The sequence below is a fragment of the Salvelinus sp. IW2-2015 genome, linkage group LG1, assembly GCF_002910315.2.
Source record: "Salvelinus sp. IW2-2015 linkage group LG1, ASM291031v2, whole genome shotgun sequence".
Lineage (NCBI taxonomy): Eukaryota > Metazoa > Chordata > Actinopteri > Salmoniformes > Salmonidae > Salvelinus > Salvelinus sp. IW2-2015.
Window position 1 is genome coordinate 12630547 of NC_036838.1, and position 14694 is coordinate 12645240.

General features: G+C 39.8%; 1 long non-coding RNA gene across 1 annotated transcript; it reads right to left on the reverse strand.

The window, feature by feature from the left end:
• Positions 1-10728: 10728 nt before the first annotated feature.
• Positions 10729-13781, reverse strand: LOC111965918 (uncharacterized). The gene is made up of 3 exons (XR_002877580.2): positions 13639-13781; positions 12565-13529; positions 10729-12340 (listed from the first exon to the last, which is right to left on the reverse strand). It is a non-coding gene; the product is annotated as an uncharacterized lncRNA (long non-coding RNA).
• Positions 13782-14694: the final 913 nt, after the last annotated feature.

Below are 14694 nucleotides of genomic sequence, written 5' to 3' on the forward strand. Positions count from 1 at the left end.
TATCTTGTATTGGAGGGCATCATCTCAGCTCATATCCATCTTAGCCAACATTTACAGCATAGGTTTTTTGCCTCGGCTTCACACAGGAGAGAAAGTGAAATGGATACAGAGACTAAGAGTAGACAGGGTATTTGGAGTATTCTCAGTGTCCCGCACTGCAGACATATGGGGACAGGGCATAGTGTGCGGTGCAGGAGAGAAAGAAGAAGAGGATCCTTAGGAAATGGCACCGGTCCAAAGATGGAGCCTGTCACTTGGCGTCCACCTACTCCTTTTCTCTCTCTCTCACTCCCTCTGCTTCCTCTGACCCTATCAGATTTGTCTCGTGATGTCAGCAATTTATCGATCTTGGTGTTGTCATGCCCTTGTCTACGAGGGAGAGGGAGCAGAATGATACAGCAGATTTACATTGTCTGTGTGAAGTATACAATGGTTAGGAAAGGGCAAAGGGACACATTTTTCACAAAATGCTCTGACATGCTGAGGAAATCAGTCAGTATAAATAAATTCATTAGGCCTAATCTATGGATTTCATATAACTGGGCAGGGTCCAGCCATGGATGGGCCTGGGAAGGCATAGGCCCACTCACTGGGGAGCCAGGCCCAGCCAATCGGGATGAGGCAGAAATACTCAACACCCCCGCCTCAGACGAACCCACAGGTGAAGAAGCCGGATCTGGAGATCCTGGGGGAGCGTGGTTACACGTGGTCTGTGGTTGTTCTCTAAAACGACGTTGGAGATGACTTAGAGAAATTAACATTCAATTCTCTGGCGGACATTCCTGCAGTCAGCATGCCAATTGCAATCTGTGGCATTGTTTAGTCTGCTTCTTGATATGCCACACCTGTCAGGTGGATGGATTATCTTGGCAAAGGAAAAATTCTCAGTAACGGATGTAAACAAATTTGTGCTCAAAATTTGAGAGAAATACACTTTTTGTGCAATAAACTTTTTTATTTTATTTCTGCTCATGAAACATAGGATCAACACTTTACATGTTGTGTTTCTATTTTTGTTCAGTATAAATTACCAGAAGCTATTCTAATACCTAATCCTATGCATAGGGTAATATTAGGGTAATAGTACACAATGAATACATACACTAACGGATCATAGACCGATGAGGTGAAAGCTATGTCATGTGTCTTCTGAAATAAGTTTATGCTGAGTTTATATATAGTGTTGATACTGTATTCACTCACCTGCACAGAGCATTTATAAGTAAATACCCCTGTGGGCGAACAACATCACACAACGTTTAATGTACATTTGATATTGTATTGTTGTCAACAGACGTGAATTGATTGTACATCCAACAACAACAACCAATCAACCATTGTATCAACTGTGAGACTTAGTTTACATCTGACAATACCTTGCAAAACTAAACTATGTGCAGTCTCTAATTTGCCCCCAGCCTGTCTGATTGTGTGCATGTGTATTGTGTATTTTTCAGGCCAGACCCCATGGCTCCATTCACTACAGGAGGAGCCAATCTGGATCTCTTTGGGTGAGTTTCCCTACTGCACTCAGCAAGGATAGAACAACAGACAATGTGGCAGACCATTCAAAATTGAAGATCAATGAAGATCAGGCCCAAGTATTATGAAAGGGATTACTCTATCTGAGCCACTAACACCGCAAATAGCACAACATGATCATTATTCATCCTAATTCAAAAGACCAATGCCAGTTGGCCTCCCGAGTGGCGCAGCGGTTTAAGGCATTGCATCACAGCGCTGAGGCGCCGTTACAACCTGGGTTTGACCGGCGGTGCACAATTGGCCCAGCACAGTCTGGATTAGGGGAGGGTTTGGCCAGCGGGGCTTTCCTTGGCTCATCGTGCTCTAGCGACTCCTTATGGCAGGTCGGGTGCCTGCAAGCTGACTTCTGTCGTCAGTCAGACGGTGTTTCTTCCGACACATTGGTACGGCTGACTTCCGGGTTAAGCGAGCAGTGTGTGAGAAGAAGCGCGGCTTGGCAGGTCATGTTTTGGAGGATGCATGTCTCGACCTTCACCTCTCCCGAGCCCATTGGGGAGTCGCAGCGATGAGGCAATGTCAACTGGATATCACAAAAAATGGGGTAAAATAATACAAAAATGCTAAAGACCAATGCCAGCTCTGTTTCTGTGTTTGTCCCACAGTGGTCGTGGACCCTTTGAGAGCTGGTTATAACCGCTCAGGGTTCGACCCCTCTCGTGGGCATCCTGCCTGAAATACCTAAATCCCCCCGGGAGCTGTGCCACCTGGAGCCCACTTTGACCCCTTTGGGCCCGTTGGAAGACACAGACCAGGGTACAAGTTATGTTTCTATTGAGAATTTTAATTTAGGTATTAATAACGTCCACCAATTATAAGGCATTCATAAGTAGTTTGCTCACCATTTGTGAATCATTATTCCTAAATTAGTACATTTTAGTAAGCTATAAATAGATAATTATTAAAAACAATTGCCTTTAAAATGTTGTAAATATTATATTTACAGTGCATTCGGGAAGTATTCATACCCCTAATCAATCTACACACAATATCCCATAATGACAAAGCAAAAACAGGTTTTTAGGAAAGTGTATAAATAAAAAAAACTGATATCACCATTACATAAGTATTCATACCCACCAATCAGTACTTTGTTGAAGCACCTTGAGTCTTCTTGGTTATGAAGCAGTGGTATATCCTGTTGAGGATAGAGGGCGCTATTTACACTTTGGGGGAAAATCGTGCCCAATTTAAACGGCCTCGTACTCTATTCTTGCTCGTACAATATGCATATTATTATTACTATTGGATAGAAAACACTCTCTAGTTTCTAAAACCGTTTGAATTATATCTGTGAGTAAAACAGAACTCATTTTGCAGCAAACTTCCTGACAGGAAGTGGAAAATCTGAAATCGATGCTCTGTTCTAGGGCCTGCCTATAAATGTGCTTGATATTTATTAGTATACATGCACTTCATACGCCTTCCACTAGATGTCAACAGGCAGTGAGAGAAGAAATGGAGTGTATAACATGATCTGAGGTCGAATAAAAGCTCTTGGCATGACGTGACCCCAATTTCCTGTTTTCTGGAACGCGCGAGAAGTGACCTGGTATTGCCTTCTGTAAAGCTGTCGTTATAGACAACTAATATCTCCGGCTTTGATTTTATTTGATACATGTGACAATATCATCGTAAAGTATGTTTTTTCAATATAGTTTTATTAGATTATTGAAAAAAATTTTCGGGACGTTAGGCGTGTTGCTGTCTGCGTATGTTCAGGAAGGAGAGCTTCGCGCCACTTTGCTAGCTTTCCGTGCTAATTGACTGGAGAAGAGGACATTCTAAATCCAAACAACGATTGTTCTGGAAAAAGGACCCCTTGGACAACATTCTGATGGAAGATCATCAAAAGTAGGACCCATTTTATGATGCTATTTCATATATCTGTCGAACATGTGAACTAGTAGTTTGCGCCCAGATTTTGGGCACGCTCTCGCCATAACGTAAACTGCATGTCGTAATGAAGTTATTTTTAGAATTCTAACACGGCGATTGCATTAAGAACTAGTGTATCTTTCATTTCCTATACAACATGTATTTTTTAGTAATGTTTATGAATAGTTATTTGGTCAGAATATGTGAGTGTCAGAAAAATATCCGACGTGTGTGGGAAAAAGATGCTACGTTAGCACAATGATAACCACTGATTTCAGCTCTAAATATGCACATTTTCGAACAAAACATAAGTGTAGTATAACCTGATTGTAAGGACTGTCATCTGATGAAGCTTATCAAGGTTAGTCAAACATTATATATCTTTTGCTGGTTTGTTACGATCGCTAACTTTTGCTGCTGGTAAATGGCTTGTGTTTCTGGCTATTGTGGTAAGCTAATATAATGCTATATTGTGTTTTCGCTGTAAAACACTTAAGAAATCGGAAATATGTGGTGGAATCACAAGATGCCTGTCTTTAATTTGCTGTACACCATGTATTTTTCAGAAAGTTTTATGATGAGTATTTAGGTATTTCAGGTTGGTGTCTGTAATTACTCTGGCTGCTTCGGTGCTATTTCTGACGGTAGCTGTGATGGTAGCTGCAATGTAAAACTATTTATACCTCAAATATGCCACATTTTTCGAACAAAACATAGATTTATTGTATAACATGTTATAAGACTGTCATCTGATGAAGTTGTTTCTTGGTTAGTTTGGTTGGTTCTTGGTTAGTTAGGTTGGCTTTGTGCATGCTACCTGTGCTGTGAAAAATGTCTGTCCTTTTTTGTATTTGGTGGTGAGCTAACATAAATATATGTGGTGTTTTCGCTGTAAAACATTTTAAAAATCGGACATGTTGACTGAATTCACAAGATGTGTATCTTTCATTTGCTGTATTGGACTTGTTAATGTGTGAAAGTTAAATATTTCTCAAAAATATTTTTTGAATTTCGCGCTCTGCCTTTTCAGTGGAATGTGGGAGGAGTTCCGCTAGCGGAACGCTGGGGCTAGACAGGATATCTGTACTTTACTGTTTATATTTTTGCCAACTTTTACTTCACAACATTCCTAAAGAAAATAATGTACTTTTTACTCCATACATTTTCCCTGACAGCCAAAAGTACTCGTTACATTTTGACAGGAAAATGATCCAATTCACACACTTACACTATCGTTCAAAAGTTTGGGGTCACTTAGAAATGTCCTTGTATTTGAAAGAAAAGCACTTTTTTTGTCCATTAAAATAACATCAAATTGATCCAAAATACAGTGTAGACATTGTTAATGTCGTAAATGACTATTGTAGCTGGAAACGGCAGATTTTTTATGGAATATCTACATAGGCGTACAGAGGTCCATTATCAGCAACCATCACTCATGTGTTCCAATGGCACGCTGCTAATCCAAGTTTATAATTTTAAAAGCTAATTGATCATTAGAAAACCCTTTTGCAATTATGTTAGCACAGCTGAAAACTGTTGTTCTAATTAAAGAAGCAATAAAACTGGCCTTCTTTAGACTAGTTGAATATCTGGAACATCAGCATTTGTGGGTTCAATTACAGGCTCAAAATGGCCAGAAACAAAGAACTTTCTTCTGAAACTCGTCAGTCTATTCCTGTTCTGAGAAATGAAGGCTATTCCATGCGAGAAATTGCCAAGAAACTGAAGATCTCGTACAATGCTGTGTACTACTCCCTTCACAGAACAGTGCAAACTGTCTCTAACCAGAATAGAAAGAGGAGTGGGAGGCCCCGGTGCACAACTGAGCAATAGGACAAGTACATTAGAGTGTTTAGTTTGAGAAACAGACGCCTCACGTCCTCAACTGGCAGCTTCATTAAATAGTACCCGCAAAACACCCGTATCAACGTCAACAGTGAAGAGGCGACTCCGGGATGCTGGCCTCCTAGGCAATTCAATCAATTCAATTTACCACAGGTGGTCTCCAAGTTGTAGAAACATCTCAACTATGATCAATGGAAACAGGATGCACCTGAGCTTAATTTCGAGTCTAATAGCAAAGGGTCTGAATACTTATGTAAAGAATATATTTCTGTTTTCTATATTTAATACATTTGCAAACATTTCTAAAAACCTATTTCGCTTTGTCATTATGGGGTATTGTGTGTAGATTGCTGAGGAACTGTTTTTGTTTAATCCATTTTAGAATAAGGCTGTAACGTAACAAAATGTGGAAAAGTAAAGGAGTCTGAATGCTTTCCGAAGGCACTGTATTTATAGCGTACTTGTCACGCCCTGACCTTAGAGAGCCTTTTTATGTCTCTATTTGGTTTGGTCAGTGTGTGATTTGGGGTGATTCTATGTTTTGGCCAGGTATGGTTCTCAATCAGGGACAGCTGTCTATCGTTGTCTCTGATTGGGAATCATACTTAGGCAGCCTGTTTTGCCTCTTTAGGTTGTGGGATGTTGTTTTTTGTTAGCTCTGTGTAGCCTTCAAGACGTGGCGTTCGTTGTTCTTTTGTTGTTTTGTTTGGTGTTCGGTTTTAATAAAGAAGCATGAACATGTACGACGCTGCACCTTGGTCTCATCCTTCCGACGAGCGTTACAGTACTAGCTGACATTTACAAATGTAGGACTAATGATTAAGAAATGGTGAGCAAACTATTTATAAATGCCTTAGAAATGATTTATTACTGGACGTTATTATAAAGTGTTACCTCGCTTTTATCATGGAATTGATTTGTAATGGATAAGTGCACAATAATTACAATTTCAGTGTTTAACTTCTCTGCCTGCTTCTCGGGCCCAGAAGATATGATATGCATATAACTGGTAGATTTGGATAGAAAACACTCTAAAGTTTCCGAAACTGTTAAAATAGTGTCTGTGAGTATAACAGAACTGATTTGGCAGGCTAAAACCTGAGAAAAACCCATTCAGGAAGTCGTTTTTGTTTGTTGGTTTTGTAGTTTTCTATTCACTGCCATTACAGTATCCATTGACTTAGGACTCAAATTGCAGTTCCTATGCCTTCCACTAGATGTCAAGTCTTTAGAAATTGTTTCAGGCTTGTATTCTGAAAAATGAGGAAGTAAGAGCAGTCTGAATGAGTGGACCCTAAAGTGTCACAGAGTTTTTTCATGCGCGAGACCGAGAGAGTGCCTTTCTTGTTTACCTTTTATATTGACGACGTTATTGTCCGGTTTAAATAGTATCGATTATTTAGGCTGAAAACAACCTGAGGATTGAATATAAACATCGTTTGACATGTTTCTATGAACTTGAACTTACTATTTGCATTTTTTTGTCTGCCTGTTTTGACTGCGTTTGAGCCTGTGGATTACTGAAGAAAATGCGCAAACAAAACTGAGGTTTTTGGATATAAAGAGACTTTATCGAACAAAAGGAACATTTATTGAGTAAGTGAATGTCTGCTGAGTGCAACCATATGAAGATCATCAAAGGTAAGGGATTCATTTTATCTCTATTTCTGACTTGTGTAACTCTTCTACTTGGCTGGTTACTGTTTGTAATGATTTGTCTACTGGGCTATGTTCTCAAATAATCGTAAGGTATGCTTTCGCCGTAAAGCATTTTTTAAATCTGACACCGTGGTTGGATTCACAAGAAGTTCATCTTTAAACCTATGTAAAATATGTTTTGTTTTCTGAATTTTTATAATGAGTATTTCTGTATTTGAATTTGGCGCCCAGCAGTTTCACTGGCTGTTGAAGAGGTGGGACGCTAACGTCTCACGTACCCAAGAGAGGTTAAATCCATGTAAATGTGTCTGACATGGGCCTCCCGAGTGGCGCAGTGGTCTAAGGTTTTGGCCGGCCGGGGATGTCCTTGTCCCATCGCGCACTAGCGACTCCTGTGGCGGGCCGGGCGCAGTGCACGCTGACACAGTCGCCAGGTGTACAGTGTTTCCTCCGACACATTGGTGCGGCTGGCTTCCGGGTTAAGTGGGCATTGTATCAAGAAGCAGCGCAGCTTGGTTGGGTTGTGTTTCGGAGGACGCACGGCTCTCGACCTTCGCCTCTCCCGAGTCCGTACGGGAGTTGCAGCGATGTGACAAGACTGTAACTACCAATTAGATACCACGAAATTGGGGAGAAAAAGGTGCTTCCACAAAGCATTAACTCTGGGGTGTGAAAACATACAGGTATGCAATAAAGACATCTTTGTTAAATATTTTATTTATTTAGACAATTTCCTATAGTTTTCTTTCACTTTGAAAATGTGGAGCAGGTTGTGTAGATCTGTCGGGAAAAAATATATTTTTAGATGTATTTTAAGGAAGACAAATATGAAGACTGTGCAAGGGGTGTGTAGACTTACGCTAGGCACTGTAGGTATTTGCGATACAATGCGTCACTCACTTCTACATAACTGAAGCTAAGGTCAGAGTCTTTCTTGAATCATATCTGAGATAGGCCTATGTCATCATTTAAGAGTTAATAAATAGCTGGCATGGTGGGCCCTCAAAACACAAAATTGACCACCAGATTTGTGTCTTGAATCTGGCTTTTGTGGAAGAGTACTATTTATGAGTGTATTAATGATGTATTATGATCTTTGGTTTCCAGGCCAGACCCAGATCACGTCCCGCTGCCAGGCTATGATGACATGTTAATGTAGAAGAGAAGGCATCTCCTGCTTCACTCCACACACTTCCTGGACCACTTCCTGTCTGCGCAATGCAAGAAGAATACACACTTAATAAAACTGACGGACTCATTTGTTCAGTGTGAGGAATAAAGTTACATTGCACTCCCTTTTTGGGGGACGTACCTGGAGGTAATTTAATTGTACCCAATTTGGGAGTTCCTAGAGTACAAATCTGTCGGGAATGTTCAAGCAGTTAACATTTGTTTGATTTTCAAATGCTGCTTTCAAATGCTGGATTTTGCCACTCACCTCCCCAAAATGTAATGTGAAAATACCTGTCAATTAATTTTTTCCAGACAAAGTTGTTCATATACACACCTGCAGCAATAGAAATGAATGATTGATTAAAACATTATTATGCCTGCTACCCAACTTAAAATTATATGCTTTTATTACAAGGTCATAAGATGCTTTTTAGATGTCTTACATTTTTCAGATTTTACTGGTTTATAACTACTACAGTTTGTGATATTAATATTTTATTATTTTTTTTATAAGAGAAAGCGAAAACTCAAAGGCAAAACCCTGTAGAATGAACAGGTTCCTTTAGAAGCTGTCAAATCCTTCATTTGAACAAGCAACAGTGTGCCCAAAAAATCTTGCCCTCCACAGCTGAACTTAACAAGAGCACATGTAATCTGAGTGAATATAAAAATAATAATGGAATAATGGAATTTGAATGGACAATCGATGACATGATTCCCATAAATGTATCTTAAAAATATATTGGGGATACACAAATACATTTATATATTTTCGTCTAAGTTTCTGCAAGATGAAATAAGATAAGAACTGAAAAGATTGCCTTATGAATCATGATAGATCATACACAGTGCTTATGTTTTCATAGCGAAATCTTATTAATCAGTCTGTGGTTGAGTGATGATCTAGCTAGCTGATGCTCTGCCTGTGTTCTGATAATAGCCTGTGATCTAAAAGCCTGTCTTCTGTCTGGGAGCCTGTGCTCAGTGCTGTGCTCCTTTGTACTGGAGTTTACCCCCATTGTCATTCTGAGTGTGTGCAGTTCTCTGTTTCTTGTTCTCCACCGCTACTGTCAGTGGAAACGAGTGCAACTTCAGTGCTCTCCTTTCACAGTCTACACTCTCACTGTCATATCAACAACAATCTACACAAAATAGTCTGTAATGTCAGTGGAATAAAAATTATCCCCAAAAAAGTATAGTTTTTTTTAAATGAAAAATAAAACACTAATATATGTATTCAACCCCCCGAGTCAATAAATGTAATAATTATTTTGAGTCTTTCTGGGTAAGTCGCTAAGAGCTTTCCAAACCTGGATTGTACAACATTTGCTCATTATTCTTTTCATAATTCTTCAAACTCTCATATTGGATGTTGATCATTTGTAGACAACCCTTTTTAGTTCTTGCCATAGATTTCCAAGCAGGTTTAAGTCAAAACTGCAACTCGGGCCACTCAGGAACATTCACTTTCTTCTTGGTAAGCAACTCCAGTGCAGATTTGGCCTTGTGTTTTAGGTTATTGTCCTGCTGAAACAGTGGCGGCTGCTGAGGGGAGGATGGCTCATAATAATGGCTGGAACGGAGGGAATGGAATGGCATCAAACCATGTGTTTGTATTTGATTCCATTCCACTGATTCCACTCCAGCCATTACCATGAACCCGTCCTCCTCAATTAAGGTGCCACTAACCTCCTGTGTGCTGAAAGGTGAATTCTCCCAGTGTGTGCTGGAAAGCAGACTGATCTGGACCAGGTTTTCCTCTAGGATTTGTCCTGTGCTTAGCTTAATTCCTTTACTTGTTTTTTTACTTAAAAAGTCCCCAGTCACTAACGATTACAAGCATATGCATAACATTACGCTGCCACCACTATTCTTGAAAATATCGAGACTGGTACTCAGTGATGTGTTGAATTGGATTAGTCTCAAACATAATAGATAATATTCAGGACAAAAAATGAATTGCATTGCCACATTTTTTGCAGTATTACTTTAGTGCCTTGTTGCAAACAGGATGCATGTTTTGGAATACTTGTATTATGTACAGGCTTCATTCTTTTCACTCTGTCAATTAGGTTAGTATTGTGCAGTAACTACAATGTTATTGATCAATCCTCTGTTTTCTCCTATCACAGCCATTAAACTGTTTTGAAGTCGCACTGTAAAAGGTCCGTGAACTCACATCTTTTTTAGGAAACTTAGTTTTTAGATAAACTCAAAAGTAAAAAGTAAGGTCACACCTAATTATTTTGAATTACTTGTACTTAACCTAAAGGTTTTATGCAAACTCTATTTTTTAACTGTACTTAACTTAAAAATATTGTTTAAATAATTTCATACATTTAATTGCTGCATATTTAATTGCTATGCTTTGTCTGTACTCAACTTCATTGAGTATTGCAATAGTTGTACCAACTCAAATTCTTATGACCTTGCTCAAACCATTTTTGGAAACCGATTACCTCGATTTAGGTAGGTACTATTAACTCAAAACTTACCAAACCATACTATATTCTTAGTACACACAACTCAGTCAATCAATTTTCAGGCATTCAAGGAATCTTTATTATAAGGCTTGAATAATATAAAAAACAATCATATAGATTACTATAAATATACTGTACAAAATAAAATTATGAATCAAATAAAGTAAACAATTTAAAATGCAACGCAAACTTTAATATTCCAATGCCTGTGTATTCAACTTAACAAAACGCCTGCCTCCAACACAATAACCAAATGTGACACTAACCAAGTTTCCATCTAACCTTTTTATGCGAGTAAAGACAAGTGCAAACGCTTTTATGAGGACATTTTTAGATAATAACCATTATATTGAAGTAAACTTGGAGTTACACAATGACATGTGTGGTCCTCCCACTACGACTTGTCGGGAAAGCATGCAGTTTATTAGACTACAGATGAAATAAGTTGTGATAAACTTCACAGGGTGGTGAAAGTGCAATGTGATATGATCATTGATGCTTGGTTGCAGTTTGACAAATAAAAAAATAATCTCGCTTTTTTGTCCAATCTCATCATGTAGGCTTTACGTGCGCTCGAGCATGAAATGGTTGGATGGAAACCTGGTTAAAACATTTAGAAATTCTAAAGAACTTAGAATTTTCTGTAACTCCATTTGGATAGTCCCTGTATCTCTGCTGATATGTTAGGGTTAGTTGATAGCAATTTAACATTTGTTGATGGTCTTTGGATGCTCAATTAACTATCTACAGATGGACTATCCAAATACTGAATTTTCTATTGTAAACATTGTCCGTATGAGGCTGCAGTGATTTGACAAAAATGGGAAAATGAGGAGCAACACATTAAAGCTGCAGCCATGATCAAAAACCATTAACTGTTATAACCGTTGTAATACATACATTTTAGAAAATATGTTCCAGCTTTATTTTAGTGCAAATTAACTCTCTTGCTTACCTCCATTACATTCAGAACATAGTGTATGTTGCAACTTTATTTGGAGTGGAAATCAAATCTCAACTCTCGCTTATCTCATCAAGCACTTCACATTGTTTACAGGTTGATTGACTGCGGCAGTACAAAAAGAGATATCTCTGTTTCTATTGAGTTCTACTGAAGAGCAGAACAGCTAAAACATTTGTGAGGTCAAAAATAACACCCACTGGACGTGGTTTATGTCAAACATCAATGACAATGAAAGGAAAACATTTAGAACTTCGAAAGAATGTATGGTTCTTGATTGGAAACACTGGCTGTTTGAGGCTATACTGCGATTAACAAGGCAATGATGGGACAATGTGGACCCACACATTAAAGACATATCTACGAGAAAGGCCTTGCAGCTGTGTAAGGGCATGAGTTGGAGACAACATCTACAACCTCAATGATGACAAATACCTCTAAAAGCAAATACCCACACAGACCCATACATCATTAGTCTTGGTCCAATAGGTCATTTTTCAGAGACAAAAGCTTGGGTTTAAGCATTTTCCCATCATCCAAGCCCATTAGGACTTTTTGTATAAAGTCAGAAGTATGGATCAGCTGCTTGGGATAACTCAGATGCAAGACGTAAATCAAACCAAATAACAACATAATTGCATCAGCCAACCTGGGGAGATCATTCATTGCAATGTCACCTTCTAGCACAACAGCAATCCTGGCTGGGTTTAACTGGACATGATCAGTTCAGTTATCGCTGACAACAGTGAGGAGAGCGACAGGTGTGTCTAATGTCTGGCTTTTCAGTTTCCTCCACCTGAAACATGCATAAATGTAAGCTAGGCATAGAATCGGGCTCTTCAAATGTATGTTTGTTATGCGGTGGAACTCTGCACACTCCTGCATCAACCACAAACAAAAGCCCCATTGAACACAATGTTGACTGAAAGAAAGATCTTACAAAGGGGAAGAGGGTTAAAGGGAGCAAGAGGGAGACAGAGACAAAATAAGAGAAAGAGAGAGGGATATCAGCTGTTTTACCTGAGACTCCAGGTGAAGGGCTGGCCAGTTCTCTCGGGAACCATTTCACTGGCGGTCCGTCATTTACGATCTCATTTCGTCAAAGGGCAAAAGTTGTCTGCATCAGTTTGTCTATTAATGGCAGGTTTCTCTCAGTCTTTGAAACTTTGTTGATGATTTGCTGTCTCAGCTGCTTGAGAGACTCTTGGTCTTCCCCTTTCGGGAAGCATGGCAGGAAGTTTACCTCAGCTCATCTGGGTCTCTTGATGTTTGAGTGGGGTGACTCTCTCTCTAGGTTGTTTCTGCTCCTCTTGCCTGCATTCAGATAGACCTCAGGAACTCCAGCTCTGCTCAACTTGGTCCGATAGTTCCCCATCTTGAACTTCAGACTAGTCATCCATGCATACCATCCAGACTGACTCCCTGCTTCTTTGAGACATGGGTGCTTGGTAACAAGCGCGTTGGTAGCCTTGCCTAATTCTCCCCCACTTGGATAGGCCTTGAAGCTGTGTATTGCTTTAGCTATGTTCTCAAGAACGTCATGCTTCTGGGCTCTTGTTAATTTAAGAGTCTTTACAGTTTTCTCATGGCAAGTATTTTCCTCTCTAAGTATGTGCTCAATATCATAAGAAAAAGATGGCACCCGGAAAACCGTCAGGCCACTTCTCTAGGCACTCTGGAGATTCTCTGGCGTGGGGCAGTATATCTGTGTCTCCAGATCCGGTTGAGTTGACATTACTCTCTGATCTGATTACCTTCAGGACAGCTTCCTCAGGAAACTCCTCAATGTCCACTAGACAGCACAATTGTCCATCGAAGTCAGGATCTTCGTATTGAAGGGTGAAGTCATAGTCCAAATTAAATTTGTTTTACATGATGATCTTCAGGACATCCACCGACTGTGGACGGGAGGAGAGGGTCATCTTCCTCACCATATGCGTTGCTATATGGAGACAAAGTAAGGTCTGGTATGTAGGTTCTGCCATCTGAGGGAAGAAAAAATATAGATACACTGAATTTTATGATCCATTTTTCCATAGCATATTCTTTTATTTAACAATTCCTTTTTCATGAGTAAGGGAAAATATCAGTCACCTTTTCAGTATAGTTGTATGAATCTCTTGAGCCTCAGTAGCAATCCGCCTCCTGTGTTGTATGCTGAGAGGGTGGATGTATCGTTGAACTCTGATATTGAGTTGCCTGAGGACAGTTCATAGGATCGAAGATGTTCCACGTAGCAGGACTCTTACTTTCTACAGAGAAAGGAAACATTATTATTCACAAGGAAGATCTGTTCAATTCTGCAGAACTGAGGGAGTCCTCCATCCATTCCCACTGATACAAACATGCCATTGGCATAATCAGTGCTATCAATAGTGACTTTTGATGAGCAGTAAACAGTGTTGCTTTCTGTCTCTTGTTCAATCTAGTGCTTAGCTACTTCGGTAGTGTTGAAACAATGGCAGAGGTGACAAAAATGATGGTGCACTGAGGTAATATGCCATCATGTGTTGGTTGACAGTTTCCAGGACATTCTTGAAGTTCTGAGTGCACAACCCTTTTGAAAAAGCGGTGTTTACCCTGAAACCTCATGGTCCAAAGGTGTACAAGAGCCCCATAATACTTAATGAGCTCAGGGTAATGCTCAACATACTGGTGTTTGGGACGAAGCCTAAACCCAGGAAAGACCTCTTGCAGAGTCTGTCTATGATCACTGATTTTAGATTGCAAATACTGAACAGTTTCAGCTGTAAATGTTGGTGACAACACAAGCTCGACGATGTCTTTCAAATCCATTAACACTGCCCAAGCTCCGGAGGCAAACTACCTGCCCTCCAGGACACCTACACCACCCGATGTCACAGGAAGGCCATAAAGATCATCAAGGACAACAACCACCCGAGCCACTGCCTGTTCAGCCCGCTATCATCCAGAAGGCGAGGTCAGTACAGGTGCATCAAAGCAGGGACCGAGAGACTGAAACACAGCTTCTATCTCAAGGCCATCAGAGTGTTAAACAGCCACCACTAACATTTAGTGGCTGCTGCCAACATACTGACTCAACTCCAGCCACTTTAATAATGGGAATTGATGGAAATGTATGTAAAAATGTATCACTAGCCACTTTAAACAATGCCACTTAATATAATG